The sequence below is a fragment of the Fukomys damarensis genome, unplaced genomic scaffold, assembly GCF_012274545.1.
Source record: "Fukomys damarensis isolate Sample0158 unplaced genomic scaffold, DMR_v1.0_HiC HiC_scaffold_25, whole genome shotgun sequence".
In the NCBI taxonomy this organism is placed as follows: Eukaryota; Metazoa; Chordata; class Mammalia; order Rodentia; family Bathyergidae; genus Fukomys; species Fukomys damarensis.
This window is the reverse complement of record NW_022900937.1, coordinates 14,437,813-14,452,251: the sequence shown is the minus strand read 5'-3', so window position 1 is coordinate 14,452,251 and position 14,439 is coordinate 14,437,813. Positions and strand designations below refer to the sequence as shown.

The 14,439-nt window shown below is 45.1% G+C and overlaps 1 long non-coding RNA gene across 2 annotated transcripts; it reads left to right on the top strand.

Annotated features, from left to right (window-relative positions):
- The first annotated feature begins 489 nt into the window (after nucleotides 1-489).
- LOC104874208 lies at nucleotides 490-14,433 on the top strand. 2 transcript variants are annotated; one of them, XR_783685.3, is made up of 4 exons: nucleotides 490-1,194; nucleotides 11,100-11,182; nucleotides 13,965-14,226; nucleotides 14,351-14,433. It is a non-coding gene; the product is annotated as an uncharacterized LOC104874208 (long non-coding RNA). The 2 variants fall into 2 exon arrangements; XR_783684.2 differs by having other exon boundaries at nucleotides 490-4,081.
- Nucleotides 14,434-14,439: the final 6 nt, after the last annotated feature.

Sequence of the window (14,439 nt, the reverse complement as noted above, 5' to 3'; positions counted from 1 at the left end):
ACTGAACAAATGAACAAATCTGGATTTACACTTGACACTGAAAACAGCCCAAGAAACAGAGAATAGAGAACTGAATGTGTGTATTGTGTGTGTATGTGTGTGCGGGGTTCCTTCATGACAGGGCAGTCTGCTCCCAACTCACTCTACACGTGCTTTTCTTACACACATGTGTGCAAGGTAGGTTAGCTGGTCTCTCAGCTTGGAAGGTTTAATGAATGTCAGATTCGTCTGCCTCCCATACCAGGGGCAGAATCCCTCTAAACCCTTTCCACACCATCCCCAAGTTGCCCTTGGCTCCTCTCTGAGAGAGCTACAGCAAAGGTAAGGCTTGGAAGCCGCAGGGAGCTTTGTCAAGACCAGATATGCTTTTTCTTTTGTGGGTTTTTTCACTTAAAGCATGTTTTATTTTTATTAAAAACTCATAGTTAATAACTTTTTGAAGGAACTTTTCAGGCACAAAGCATGGAATAAAAAAATGTTTATGGCCAGAATATCATATGAAATATGAAAGAGTTTACAAGTAGGTAAAGAAAAACATCATTCATTAGCAAGCTTGTCTTCATGTAGAATATGAAATTCATGTTATTCAGCGCCAAGATGTGGTTGGATGAATGAACCCTTAACAGTAATTGTACCTAGCAGAAGATAAAAAGGGCTGCAGCTAATCTGAAGGAAAAAAGGGAAAAACAGAGATCCACAATAGTGACACGCATGATTACACCAAAGTCAGTTATCCCAGCCTGTGCAGATTTCTTCAAAGCTGAGAGTACACACAGGAAGAGATGATTTCATGGAGGCCCATGGCGGCGGCAGTGAGGTTCAACAGGACAGATTTCCTGAGTGAGGCAAGACGTGGAGTCAGCTACTCCAGGGCTGCTTGTGCTGCCTCCTCCGCTGTGCGAGGTGCCCTCATGGCACAGGTGAGGCTGAGCCTCTCCTCCTGACTGTTGACCGTTGGTTGCCACGTGGCTGGCAGCGCCAGGCGCCCAGCCCAGTCTAGGGGGTGGAGGGGCGGGGCCTCAGCGCCCAATCTCAGTGGCGGCAGTGAGGAGATTTGTGTCAGGAGGCGGTGCCTTCTCAAACGTCCTCTGTTCTCTCCTGCCATCCTCCTGGTGTCTACCTGAGCTGTAGAAAATGTAAAATCTCTGGAGAACATCTCCGTATGGATATATGGCTCGATCCATCACCATACAAGTACTGCTCCTTCTCAATCAGACAATTAGAAACTCCGGCCGCTGAGTCATGCCAGCAAAACTTTTCTCTCTGAATTTTCTTAGCCCCTTCTTTATTATATTCTAGATCTAGGGTATTATCACAAACCTTTTGGGTTTCATTTTTGCCATGTGTCTGATCTAAGAGATACGCTGGAACTTGTGTTTCCTTGATTATGGACCTTGTGCTTGTGAAGCAAGCAGCAGAATCACTGAGTTGAATCTTTTAACTTATCCTTGAGGTAGGGAACTAATGTGTACTCCTCCTTCAGAACCAGTTTTCAGTCCAAGTCTGAAATGGTCAGATTTTTCGCGATTCCCAAATATTCGACCACAATCTCCTTCTCATCATCAGAGACCTGGGCTGCAAGGCCCCCAGCATGAACTTTCAGTTGGTCCATCATGCTGGGAAGTGTTTCTAATCATTTTCACCAGCAATGGCGCCTTGAACTGCAGAGCCCTTTTTATGAATATCTTCAGCCCATTTTCTTCTTAGATCAGCTGACCATTCCTCTTATTGGCAGCAAGATTAATGCAGAAAGACAAGTTTCAGGTGACTTCATGGGAACATTCAAAGACTGTCTTCATTACTTGTGGTATAGAGTCAGTGTGTGCAGACAAAGTGATCAGCCATGCTTATATGATGTTGTTTTCATTGCGTAGGAGTCAGCGAGTTTGGGAAGGAGTCCAGCTTGCACCATCTTATTCCTCAGTCCTTGAAGGACTGAGCAGTTGGAGACTATTACTGTGGGCAGAGCCTCAGCCTTGGCAGTTGGGGACAGTTACTGTGGGAGAAGCCTCTGCCTCACTTTGATGGCCACAGTCTCTCTGGAAGGGAAAAATATTTTTACAAATCCATCTACATTGCAGAAAATGCAGGTGATAAAAAGGGAAATGGAAAACCGTCACTGTTTGGGCATCTTGCTCTCTCTCCTTCCACCCTGGGGAAATTGGCCTTGGGAGTATAAAGATTTTATTTATTAAAGGAACTTAAATTTTCTAGTATATGTGTTGAGTCTGCCTTTTAAAACAGACTAAAGGGCTCAAGTGACTCACCCGTAGTAATTTTGTAATTCAAAGTAATATGGGGGTATTTGTTGACGCTCTAATCAACAAATATTCGAGTAAAACTTTTAAAGATGGATTTATTAGCTGTATAGGTTCAACAAACGAAATATAAAAATCACACAAATGGTGGTCGAGTGCAGCTTTTCCTACACAAAAACCTTTGGGCTTAAATGCATAAACACAAGGAGGAGTGAGAAGAAAAAGGAGGGAGGACCAGAAAAAGTGCTGCCTGAGCAACAGAGAAGTTGCCGGAAGCCCTCAGATGGGCCAGCTTCCTCAGGACGTCCGCGGGATGTGTGGGTGGGGTGGCAGGATGGCTCCTGTTCAGCCAGGGCCCCCCAAGACGAGGGGCCAGGCTGCTGTCTCCCTTCCCAGAGGACACCTGCCCCACTGCCATGGTGCGTGCGGGCCTGCGACCTTGCAACTAACTCAGCCACGCAGGAGCGGGTCAGAGGCTGGGAACGACGTCCTGAGTGAAGGCTGGAATTCATTTCAGGCCTCCCAGTGCACCTGCCGCGGTGACCAGAGGCTCTGTGTCAGGACAGAGCCTGGGTCCTCCACCGGCCTCCCCAAGTCCCCTCGAGAGGCGTTAGGGGAGAGGGTAGGAGCTGCCTCTGCCTGAGACCCTGACACCCCAGGGGGAACCCCGTGCGGGGCCCTGGAGACGTTGGCCTCCTGCGCCTGCGCTCCTTGACCAGAGCGCGAGATCGTAGGTTGCAGGCTGGGGTGGACCCGTAGGGGAGCTTTATAGGGCTGCGGCTCCGAAGTCTGCACGGCTGCGGGAATTGAACTGTAGCAGAGCCATATATTACTGGGTTGATAGTGCCTTGAGGAGAGCAGGCTTGGTCTCTAGGATGAGGTTAGGTCGGGACTGTTCCAGCCCTGTTCAATTATGTGATTTAGGTGGCCTTACAGGGAACTCTGGAAAATTTCAAACTCTGCATAGGAAGGGGGCATGCAGCAGATAAGAAATGGGGTAGGATCTATAGCAAAACCCTGTTGATCTTTGGTGATACGATCACGTATTTTTCCTGTTCTCCCTTCTAGACAGGAGCAAAAGTATCCAAATGACTTTTAAAATTGCTTTGATGTCATAGTAAAGTGTATTGTGAGCTTCAAGGGATTAAACAAAATAATATTGACCTCAGTAATTTCCCTCCCTAATGGGAGATTTCGTTTTGGTCTCTGATTGGTGCTGGTTGTAGGTTAAATTGGGTGTCTGGACTGCCCAAAGCTCTGTAGTTTGTCAGTGAGGCAAATATTTGTGGTGGTCCCAAGCTGGGATCCTAAACACGAGGTTGAACCTGGGAGTGGACTCACCAGAGTAGCCAGCACTCTCAGATGGAAGAGGATGTGTTCTCCCTGGAGCGTGAGCTGGGTGCAAGGAAAAGTCTGAAGGACATCTTCCCATGAATTCTGACTCTTCCCCATATTCTCTTATCAATACCTCTAACTGCCCTGGTTCTTGTTTATAGAACAGACTGTTCCAGACCAAAAGGCCCTCAGTTCCAGTAGAATAGGGAGCCTTATGCAAACAAGAAACAGACCACCTCCATGGACTAAGATGGATGACCCGACCCTAGAACAGTTTCCAGCTTCCTGGTTTTCTGCTAGCCCCTATACACCCCTTACTCTGTAAGAGAACTGCTTCAGAACCAGTAACCCCTCTCAGGTCTTTATCTCAGTAAAGCCTGTCCTTGCTGCAAGACTCTCTCCTTTTTATTTCTTACACTGGGAAAGTGAGGTAATTTCCTGTAAAGAGGAGCAGGGAATGGTAAGAAGGATACCTGTAGGATCCTGAGGTGAGTGCATTCTTCAGCCCATTTTAAAATAGGTTATATGAAGGCCAGGGATTTAGCTCAGTGGTTCTGCCGCCTGCCTCCCAAGTGCTGCCTCATGAGTGCAACGACCCCAGTTCAATCCCCAGTACCAAAAAAAAAAAAAAAAAAAAAAAAAAAAAAAAAAAAAAGCCAAAATAAAAACTTCTTTCCCTTTCTTCCTGTCTTCTTTCCTTTCTACAGAGTGAGTGTGCTGTGTGCCAGGTACCAGTTAGGTACTAAGGGTACAACATGGACACGATTCCCTTTCTGCTCTGGAAGGCTGATATGGCTGGCTGTGGGGTGTGGGATGAAGTGTTTTTCTCAGGACCACCCTTTCTGCATATAAGGAGAGGGCTGCAACACATGGAGACCCCTCCAGAATGATGTGTCCTTGATGTTTCGATAATTCTTATGCTAAATGTGGATCATTCATGCAGGCTAAGGGCTCAGACGCTCTTTTTGCCTTCAGTGGGGGTACCTGGGGTGGTATTACAAACACTGAGCATGCTAAAGTGAGGAAGGGTGGAAAGATTCTGGTCTGTGCCACGCCCACAGCCACAGTGGGAAGGATAATGTCATGTCATCTTCTTTCCCTCAGTGCCCCTCAGCGTTGCTTTGACATACTGTCCAACAACCTTGGGCTCTTTTGTACCTTAGGCTATGTGGAAAAGGAAGTCATGAGGAATTTGAAAAGGCATAGTAAAAATAAGCAACACTCTTATTCCCAATGGAAAAGAAAAAAAAAAAAGCCCTGGGAAAAAAGAAATTGTCATTGATTATAATGGTCACCAAACTTTAGGAGCCTGAGGACCACAGATATCACTCTGTAGGAGAAGTGAGTGTTAAAGGGTCTTTGGTGAGGTTGGGGAGCACAAAAGCCTTAAGGTTTTCAACTCTTGATGATGGTCCTCTTTGAGAGAGATGCTGTTGTGTGAGTTTTAAAGGAAAGCCTCTCGCAGGGGATGAGTCACAGTTTGTTAAGTTGGTGGGTGTAGATCAGTCACTCAAGAAGAGTTGTGGGTCTCCATGGTTGGGGAACTGAGGTTAGATTAGGAATGGGGCTGGGAACCCTTGCCTACATGGTCAGAGGTATTTGTTCTTGTTGATGCCAACTAGGAGGGGCTTGAGGTTGCTTGGCCAGAGTCCAAAAGCAAGTGGAGGTAAGGCACTGGATGGAGAGACACTACCCATAACAACAAAGCCAGGGAAAAGACATTGGCTCTGTTACTCTAATTTGAGGAGATACGTTGAAGAATGTTTGGTGGTATGGCTCTGTAATAAGGGACAGAGCTATCTTTACTAAGAAACTGCATCAGCATATTTTTTCACATTTGCAGTGCCACAAAAACTCCATATAATGGCCACAGTCCATGGGCAGTGTTTAATTTCTGCTACATTAGCCCAGCTCCACCATCTAAGACATAATGGCATAAAATCAGAGCTTGCCTATCTTTGTCCCTTTGAGCAGGTGCCAAGGGAAGAGTTATGGATCATCAAGAATATGGTCTGGCATACTCTGGAGATCCTAAAATGCCTGGAATATGGGTTGTTAGTGGTTTTCACCCTGCCTCCCTCTACTGCAGATGTTTATAACCATGTTACACATTTCTTGACATCTTAATCTTTTATAAAGTTGGAAGTTTGTTTTTTTAACTCTCATGTTTTCCCTTTGGTGTATATTCTGCCCATTTCTTGGGTGTTTTGGGCTCTCCTTCCAATTGTTATGGAAGGAATCAGTAAGTGACACACAGGCAGCAGAATGGAAGTAAAATAATAAATTTACTTATCGATAAGGGTCAGTCGCACATAAGCCGTGCCTGGATCGACGACGCACTGGGTTACAACTCCTCCTTTTATAGGGTTTTACAGCCTTGACTTCATTTGGGTGGTTACATTTCATTCTCACAGTTCAAATCATGGTCACAAAATAGTTAATCTTTTCAACCCAGATGTAACAGTTCTTTGCAGTTGGAGAGTTTACCTTTAAGATTCGCTTAGTTATTTATTGTAGCCCATAGGAAGGGGGTGTTCAGGGTCAGGGGAGCAAATGTTAGCAATGAGTTCTTTCATTTGGACACTTTTACAATCAGGTGGCTCCAGTCTCATCAGAGCTCAAGACCTTGACTGTTATCTCAGGGTCAGACCAAATGCCTCAGTCAGCAATTAGTGCCTTCGGTGCCTATTAGTTTTGAGCTAAACAAAACAAACTGCTGTTAGAGACAGCAGAAGCCATTTTACATTGTAACGGTTTTGCTATCTATAAAAGTTTTCCCTATCACAATCACCTTTTAGCTGTTCTTTGGGAAATGTCCAAATAATTCATGGTCATCATGAAAACAAAAATCCATAACACCAAAGACAAAAACCTCTGAGGACACCAAGTTTTGTATGACTTTGTTTTCCTTTAAACGGTGTCTGGATTCTGGACCCACAAGTCCGGAGTTCCTGGGAGATGCTTTCTGGAATCCTTGCTGGGAATGCTTCTTGGAGCATGTCGTCATAAATAATATGATAAGCTTCAATCTGCTGCCCCTTGATTTTCTCCCCACTGCCAAATCTCATTGAAAGGGTTTGACATTCATTGAGTTTCCCTTGAGTGGTTAGCAGGGAGCCCGATTCCTAAACTAAAAATATTAAAATTGAAGATATTTTGAATAGAGAACAAAGAGCTTGTGAACAAAGAGTCATACCACCTTTATTAGCCATGTAAGCTCTGGCAAATATGCAGATTTCTCTGGGTCTTAGTTTCCCCATGAGTAAAACTGGGATATTAATACTGGTATGGCTTGTATCTAGATGTCTCCCCACAATCTCACGGGGTCATAGGTGGGGCTTTTTGGAGGTAGCAGGATCTAGAGTGTGTGCTGCTCTGAACAAGGGTGTGATGCTGGGATTGATTCATGGTGTGATCCTGGGACTAAGGCTGCCCCACCTATGGTGTGAGTGCTATCCTGCCTAAGAGTGGGTAGCCTGGGTAAAATATAAGGGACAGAAAGAGGGTTGCTGCTTGTTGTTTACTTGTAGCTTGCTGCATTGCTGTCTTCTGCCTACCATGAACTATTTCTCCTCTGCCATGCCACCCTGTGTTGGAGTCAGTCAACTATGAACTGAAACCTCAACAAACTGTGAGCCAAATAAACCTTTCCTGCTTTAATTTTGGGTACCAGGTATTTTGTCTCAGTAATGAAAAAAGTAACCAAGACCATTACCTACCTCACAAGGTTGTTGTGAGGACGATCCTGCTCCATAATCTGTTGCATTATAGAAATTATTGTGATTTAAAAGCCAGTTCTACATATTCCTTAGCCATATAAGAGCTTTTATTTCTGCCACATATGAAGGTTTTTCATTGCTATACATTTCATTGTATTATATTCATTGTCATAATCACTGGAGCAAAGTTTTATGTTTTCATGTAAATATTTATATGTGGAAAGACTTCATAGCTTTCATCAACTCCCTAAAGGGGTTCTTGACCCCAAAATGTGGGAAATCTGAATTTAGGAATAAAGCCATTATTTCCAGAATGTTCTTCCTCTTAAAATGTCTCTGGTAATTGCAGTGCTTTTCAGAGAGGGAAATTTGTAATGTGCTGAGACGACTCTGGAGTACTTTTGAGACTGGAATTGAAAATCTTGGGCATGTTAGTGGGTAGACAGCAGAAGGTTTTCCAACTGGCTTCTGTGTATACAGAATCATAAAGCAAAATAGTACCCGTACAACCCTGTGAAGGTTCTCTCACTTCATGGAGTCTGAAACCTCACAGGTAAAGTAAGGATCCTTCACAGCAACCTTGACAGTGTCTGAAGTGCCCCCAAACCCCAAGTTAGGATTCTCTAGGAAATCAAGATAAGAGCTAGACCTAGAGGAGCCCTGTTGTGCAGAAATGAACCATATTTTGAGGGGAAATAAAAGAAGAAGGCAAGTCAGGATATGTGTGGGGGGCAGAGTTTTCAGGGGGCTTGGTCTTTGAAGAAGATGGGAATCCACCTGGGCACCATTCAGCTTCATATTCCACCCCAAGGGACACATGTGTCCCCCAGTGATCATACACACCATCCAGCCAGCCGCACCAAGGACCTTGTGTTAGAAAGGAAAGAGGAATTGAGCTCCACAGTAGAGGACAGGCTGCTCTGAGATTTCCTTGAGGCATTCTGAGACATGTCTAGGTGGAAAGGAGACCTGATGTAAGAAGACACCAAGTCCAGCTCTGTTCTGGTCCCAGCCAGGATTCCCATGGTGGCCAGGAGGGGAATTAGTTGTATTGTTCTCTTGGCCCTTACAGATGGGGGCACCTTGTTAGGAATAGGGGCATAGGACAGGGGTGGGAGTCAGAGATACAGGGAGAGAGAAAGCCAGAATGCAGCTTCCTGTCCAATTAGAGGGGAGGTAAAGGTATGTGTTGGTCCTATGGATGCAAAAGAGGTCAGTCATGTAAGAAAGACAGGGAAAGAGATCCAACTGAGAAATGAGATGAGAAGTTCCATGTCCAGGTATCCTGCTGTTGTCCCTGTTGTGCCAGATTAATATTGTGTCAAGGTGCCATGGCCATGAAGGGCTGTCGGGGTTTGGGGGAACTGTTTATACCAGATGTAGTGAATCTTTTAGAGCTTTCAGTGATATAAGGGTGTTTCTAGGGTGAGACTGAAGGTATTGGTGTTAAGAAATGGACAGTGGAGTTGGACACAGGTATCAGCAACAGGAGGAGAAGGGGATCAGAATGGAAAGAGGAGGATGGGGGTGTGTTATGAGGAGAGCTGGTGGGAATCAATATTGCTGCTCTAAGAAGGTTATCAATAGTAGGTTTGCTCTTACCTTCCAGGGTAAAAGGGGGCAATGGCGGAACTAAAAAAACACATGGATCTTTATTGAAACATTCACAGGGTTGTGGTGGGATGTTATTTTGGGGGTACTAGTGGCCTAGACTTGGTGGTTTATTAGAGGCCATTTTACTGAGATGGGCAACCATTAGGCAGGCTGAATGTTGTAGGTTTGTTTTTCTGGCAGAGAAGAATTTCATAGGCCGAGGGAGGGTGGGGACATAGAGCATGGCCTCTAAATTATGTGTGGGCTCCCTGCCCAGTAAGAGGGTGGGCAGTGGGGAATACCTAAGAAAGAATGTAGGAAGTTCACTCCCCCTATCATGCAGTACCCAGAGGGTGTCCATAAGGGGTACCATAATGCTTTTGTGCTGACCACAGAAACAGAAGAGTGGGCAAGTGGACCCTGAAATTCGAGGAGAACAGAGAGATTTATCCCAGTATTAAGAAGGAAAAACAGTGGCCTTGCCTGATACCATCCCAATTGCCCTGGGATCCATGGACTCACTTTCCATGGAGGAAATGGATCCCAGGCACTGCCCGTCCTCTGTTGTTAAAGACAGCAGCTGAGCTAGATCAAAAGAGACTGGACAGGGTTTTTTTTTTGTGAGAGCTGTTCTCCAGCTGGAAGGGCATTCCTGCGGGGGGTGGTCCATCTTCCAATGTCCATGCTGGCCATAGGCAGAGCATGGCTTAGTTGGAGAACAAGGATTAAGGAAATTATGACATTGGCACATCTGTACCAAGGGCTGGGGGAGGTGGTTGAGGCCCCTGCTGCAGTTCTGTGAATAGCAGAGGCAAGAGTTTGGCATTTTCATTTAACTTTTTTTTTTCTTTTGAGTCCCTTGTTCATCCTCCTGGTTATTAATGCAGAAGGCAGCACTTATGAATTTATTTCTTGGGGGCTGAGGTCCCTCTTCTAACTTTTGAAGCTTTTTTCTAATATCAGGAGCAGACTGGGAAATGAACTGGAGCTAGAGATCTGTCCTTCCTTGGTTTTTGGATTTATATTAGTATATCTTAGGTGGGACATAAAAAGAACTGAGTTTTCATCAAGTCCCTGAGAAATTTCTATACAGGATTTCTCTGAGAAGGATTCCAGGTGCTGTTCAACCTGAGCCAATCTGTTCATGAGAAAAAGGGACATGGACAGGTGCTAATCCATCCACTGTTACTAATCCAAAAGGGAAGTCAAAGAGGGGTGTGGGGAGGAGGCTACTAGTTTAAGCCTCAAGATTAAAAGTTTAAATTTGAGCCTTAAGTTTAAGCTTCAAGATTTAAAATGATGAGTCCTAAAATATAAACACGGAGGTAGGCACAACAGCCCAGTGGTCAAAGATTACAAAGCAACCCCAACTCAGGATAGCCACCATCCCCTTCTGAACCCCGCATAAACCCTCACCCTGTAAGACTGCCACTGTCCTGGTCTAATGCCAATAAAAGCTCATCCTCCACTGTGGAGTTCACCTACTTTTCCTCTTTTTCCTAACACTTCCCACTTCCGGGACATAGATAACTGATTTGTCTCGTGACCTCATACAAGAGTCTTTATTCAAAGGCTGGGGATTTAGCTCAATGCTTCCATTGCCTGCCTTGCAAGCACAAGGACCTGAGTTCCATTTTCATCATGTCAGATTCTAATGGTAATAAATTACCTGGCTCTTTGTTATGTAAATCACCCCAATCCTTCTTTGGAAAGAGTGTAGTATAAATAGAGAGAATGAACATGCTTCCTGGAAGGAGAGGGACTCTGGCTGAAAACGGCACAGCACTACTATGTATAAGTAGTGCATAATTATGACAACTTCGTACTTTAATAGGAGGTCCTGGTTTAGTTAATGAGATGTATACATTTCAACTCAATCTTAGTTACCTAAGGGGGAACTGGTTCTGGGAAAATGGCTGGGAAAATAGTGAACTCTGCACTCTAGCAAAGTTGTACACACGTGTGACAGTGATGCACCAGGTAGATCTGGGCTTGAGTCCCAGCTCTGCTCTTACAGGATGTGACACTTTGGAAAAATTATTTTTCCTTTGAACCCTCATTTTCTCCATCCCTATCATCTACAAAGGGTTGTTTAGATAAGATAAAGTATATGAAGCATTTAACGTGATGCTTACCTAATACGCAATCAGTAAATGTTAATATTATTGAGACAGTTTCTTTGACATAATTTCAGGGCCTTGAATATGAATGACAGTGGACTTTGAACAGTAACGAGGCACAAACTAATAAACAACCAGAGATCAGTCTCCACTGAAGGTTTGTTTTCCACTTTCTGCAAAATGTAATTTAAGAATCCTGCTAGGGATTTAGCTCAGTTAAAAAAAAATCCTGAAGGAAGCTGGACCTCTGTGCATCCAGCCTGCAGCTATGGGCTCAAGTGAATGAACCACTGGTGTGCACCCCAGGGTAAGTAATTTCCCTGAATCTTGCTCTTCTGTAGAACTGATTTATGGCAAACCAATGGTTTTGATAGGAGCTACATAGTTCCATAGATACAGAAGGGCTGGCAGCCCAGTCACTGAAACCCCAAATCCCGCTTCCAGTGGCATTCAGCAGATAACATGTCTGTGCTTCTGTTGTGAAGGCTCTTGGGAGCACAAAAGCCATTTTTGTGGAGGTTAAATTTGAAATGAGCTGCATCTCCCTCAAGACATGACACAGGCATATTCCTCAGCAGATCAAACCCTTTCCCATGCAGATCATCCTAGCAGAGACTGCAGGGTCACCTCTGCCAGCAAGATCGGTTTTAGCAGGAATGGCTGCAGCTCCCTGGTCCCTGTGGCTGCATATCAATTGATATTTGTCCCATCAAAAAGGCATATATGGGCCGAGAATTTAGCTCAGTGGTTTCACCACCTGCCTCGCAAGAGCAAGGACCTGAGTTCAATCCCCGGTACAAAAAAAAAAAAAAAAAAAAAAAAAAAAAAAAAAAGGCATATACTAGAAAACAGTAGTCAACTAAGAACAAAGTTGTTAACATAGGGGAAACATTCATGCTTCTTAACTTTAAGGACTTAAAATAATAGGTTGTATTCTAAAGCAAGGACAGTAGAAAATACTTAAAGGTAGACTGAGGTGTTTTAAGAGTTAACATTCTGGGCATCAGGTGATACACACAGTGCCTAATACACCATCGACTCTGAATTATATAGAACTGAGTGACTGGAAGAAAGAAGAGAAGCAAGAAAGAAAGGGAAAAATTAGCAAAAATGGCTAGGACTTCAGATATATGGTCTATGATTCATAAAGTCATTGAATGACTTCAGATAAACCCCTTAATCTGAGCCTCAGTTTCTCCTCTGGTAAACAAAAACATCTGCCTCACTGGTTTATTGTGAGAAAGAAATCAAATAACGTAGTTAGAAAGATATGTGGTTGCAAGCACCTGATAGTCATAAGACCTGAATTATAGATCAGCATCAACTCAGAGCAATATAGTTCATCAAATATTTACTAAGCCCTTCCTCTTTGCCTGGGATTATACCCAGGTGCTGGAATTGAATGAGAGACAACTATAGCAGGAAGGCTGGTGGCTTGGAGTATGGCAACTAGAATGGAGGCAGATCTAGGTTCTGTGTTTTAAGACTTTTATTTATTTATTCTATATTCAGAAGAGGCTGCCTAAACTCCACTCTGGTTGCATTGCCCCAGTCTTTGCTCATAGGAAGCTCACAGTCCATTAGAGGAGCAAAACCCAAAATTCCAAAGCAACATGGTAAATGTAACCATGGTGGTGAGCAGAGTATGCACAGAGGGGACAAAGAGGCTGCTGAACTGAGCAGGGGAGTAAGGTTCATGAAGGGAAAGTCTGTGGGCTGACTCATGGAAAATAAGCAGGAATTCCTGCAGAAAGGTAAAGCAGAGAAAGGGTATTGCAGATAGCAGGAGACGTGTGCAAAGCCAAATAGGATATTTCTAGTTCCAGATTCCACTGAGCTCTGTATCTTTTTAACTTTGCTGACTTTTCTCTGAGTCCCCTTGGGGTTCTGGCCTTCTCATCTCAGGAAGTGAGGCTTAGGTGATGGCAAGAAGCAACTCAGAGTTTTGGTAAAGTGCTTTCCATCTGGATAACTCCATGCAAGCACAGCGAGAAAAAGGGGCTGCTTTGAAATCATCATGAGTTGTTTTTAAGGGGTTGAAGGGAGGGCAGGGAAATGAACCAAGACTGATTATGTAAACGTACAGATTTCCAACAATCAAAGTTATTATATTGCATACATTAAATGTACCAATAAAATTCATTAAAAAGTTATTTTTAGGGCTAGAACCAGAAGCCCCATATTTGTGAAAGACAGGATGACAGGCAGAGCCTGCAGCCATTGAGAAGTTTTTGCAGACATTAATTCACCCATTACACCAGTAGGTGAGTCTGGCCCAGTGTCATTAAGGAGATCCCAGGCCAGCAGAGGGAGACAGATGCTATGCAAGGTACAGAGAGTCCACACTTGGTGGGACTTAGAAGTTTCTGACTTTATGATGTTGCAAAAGTGTATCCATACCGAAGCCAGTCGTGTTGGCACCTGTCACCCCAGCACTTGCAGGCTAAGTCAGGAGTATCTCCGTAATTTTGATGCCAGCCTGGGCAAGTGAACTGCAGACCGTCTCAAAAACAAACAAAATAAAAATGTAACCAATACAACTATTCTGTTTTTAATTTTCAGTACAGTCAGTGAAATACGGGCTAACAGTTTATTATGAAATAGGCTTTATTTCAGATGATTTTGTCCAACTGCAGTCTGATGTATTCTAAACACGGTTAAGGTAGGCTAGGGTATTTTTGACTTAATTAAAATTTCAGTTTACGGTTGCGTTAATCCAGATGCATCTGTAGTTCGAAACTGGTACCTACCTGTGTGCACAGGGTGAGAGCGTGGGGGCAAGAAATAGAAGCCCCCGGACCTGTAGGTCACAGGAAGGGTGGGTGACAGGCTTGTCTCCTAGCCAAACAGAACTTCCGGCTTCCGCATCCTGCTTTCCTTTCTCCAGGAGGCCACGCACGTTTTTAGCTGCCAACAGGGCGCCCTATCTTCCCTTGCAGCTTTCCTCCGGCTTGGATAAGGCGCTCCACAGTTAGGTTCCTGGACAAGACAGCTCCTGCGACAGCTTTGCTCACACCTGAGCAGCCAATGCGGGGTGACCGGCGGTGGGGGCCCAGGGCTGCCGGGAGGCGGGACCCAGCCCGGGTATAAGAGCAGCGCCGCTGTCCCGGCCGCAGTGCTGAAGCCGGCGCCCCAGCTGCTACCCGGAGGTCCCGGCTCTGAGCTCGAAACAGGGCCGGAGAGCTCGAAGAGGAGGGCAAGGTCTGCGTTCTGTTCATTCGCGTCTTTCGCATCAGCCACTGGAAGGCAGGGCGTGCGTGCGGGTGGACGCGGGGGTACCCAGCGGCTTGGGACACCCAAATCCAGCTGTTTCTCTCCCCCGCAGGAGCTCGTCCCCCGGCCTCGGCCAGCCCGGCCTTCGAGGATGCGGCTGCTCGGGAAGCTGCGCTCCTCGGGTCCGGAGCCCGCCTGCTC